Here is a 2019-nt window from a genome sequence, read left to right as displayed (position 1 = left end):
ACTCAGGTCTTTCTTCCCCAATATGACACTCAGTTTTCTTGTCTTAAAAAAAAAAATCAGCAGGGAAAACATCTGACCTCTGGTCATATTAGCCACTAACTTCTCCCCCAGAGTACACTCATCCCTAACCTGCCCCCAGTCCCATTCCCCTCTGGCCAACCTCCATTTCTACTTCATCCCCAAGGACCATCCTCTCTTATGATCAGTGGAAAGAACAATGGATCTTGTCAGAGGAATTGAGTTCAAATCTTAGCTCTGACACTTACAACCCATACGACATTAGACAAGTCATTTCAACTTCTTGGGCCTCAAGTTTCCCTCATCTTCAAAATGAGGAGACTAGATTAGACGGTCTCTGAAGTCCCTTCCAGTTCTAAAGTTGTGATACTATGACTTATGTATCCAGTGTACAAACAGTCCCACCCAGCAATGGTGGTTCCATAGATACCTCACCCACTCCCACCTTCCAACACCATTCTCACCTCTGTTCAATTAATGAGAGGAATTCTTAGAAATAGTCTCTTCCTTTCATGGCTTATGAAGATTGGTTTGGTGAAAAGTCTAAGTATAGAAAAAAATAGCTGTGTTTGTAGTCTGAAGGAATGGAGGCAAAGTCATAATTTGGACACTTATTAACATGGTAATGCTCAGAAAGTCTCTTTTCTCCCTAAATCTCAGTCTCTTTCGTTTTTTTTTTCTTTTTCTCCTGCTGTCTCCTTTCGGATAGTGTTGTCAGCAAAGCACATTTTAAACCTTGAACAGCAATAAAATTGGGAGGTATTGTTAGCATAAGGAAACAAAGTGTTATTTTAAGAGATTTTTAACCAGAAGACCTGGGCTCTCAAACTTGGCACCCTGGAGAAGAGTTGAGAAAATGCACCTTCTTTCCATCCTTGAGGGCAACAAGGTGGAGAAGTGGATAGAACACAAGGTCTGGGGGTGACTAGGTGGCAAAGTGAGTAAAGCACCGGCCCAGAGTCAGGAGGACTCAAGTTTGGTTCTGGCCTCAGACACTTAACACCCGCACAAAATAACTAGCCGTGTAACCTTGGGCAAGTTACCCAATTGCCCTCCAAAAAGCAAAAAAAAAAAAAGAACACAAGGTCTGAAGTCAAAAAGATTCATCTTTCTGAGTTCAAATGTGGCCTCAGACTCTTACTGTGTGACCCTGGGCAAGTCATTTAACCCTGTTTGCCTCAGTTTCCTCATCTGTAAAATAAACTGGAGAAGGAAATGACAAATCATTCCAGTATCTTTGAAGAGAAAATCACAAAATGGGCTCACAAAGAGTTGGACACAACTGAAACAACTGAACAACAACAATGTGTCAATCACTCAACATTAAGTACCTATGATGTGCTAGGCACTGTGCTAAGTAAACCCTGAGGATACAAAAAAGAGGCAAAAAATAGCCCCTGCCTTCAAGAAGCTTACAGTCCAACGGAGGAAACAAGATGCAAACAAATATGAACCAAGGAAGCTCTATAGAATATACATAGGAAAGATGTGCATTTTCAGCCCAGCTTGATTCCTTGCTAGCTGGGTGACCTTAGGCAAGTCACTGCACCCTCAATCTCAATTTAAACTCAGGTTTGCATTGAGGGGGTTGGATGATGTCTTCCTATAGTCTCATTGAGCCTTTGTGATAAGGATGCCATGAACTTCGAAGGAGACAGCACACAGAATCTAGAATAATCAGGGGAAGTCTTTTTATAAAGCAAAGGGTTTGGAGTTGGAAAGAACCTTAGAATTGGTCTGTCCACCTCATTTTACATATAAGGCAACAGAGGCTCAAAGGCGGAAGTGTTTTGACTAAGGTCACACATCGAGTAATTCGACACTCTTTCTTCCTTTTCTCCACTCTCCTATTTTTCAGGTCCCAGAGAGCCTGCACCTCCTGGGTGTATGGGGAATGGATTAGAGGAGACATCTTGACTTATTCCTCTGCTCCTACCTGGATCTGTTCTTACTCAGTTTGTAGCAGTCCAGATGTCCCCTTGCTTCACAGAATCTGTGTGT

Source organism: Petaurus breviceps, unplaced genomic scaffold (assembly GCF_028583685.1).
Source record: "Petaurus breviceps papuanus isolate PSGF00001 unplaced genomic scaffold, PetGlider_PUasm1.0 227, whole genome shotgun sequence".
NCBI classification, from domain to species: Eukaryota; Metazoa; Chordata; class Mammalia; order Diprotodontia; family Petauridae; genus Petaurus; species Petaurus breviceps.
This window is presented reverse-complemented; position numbering follows the sequence as displayed.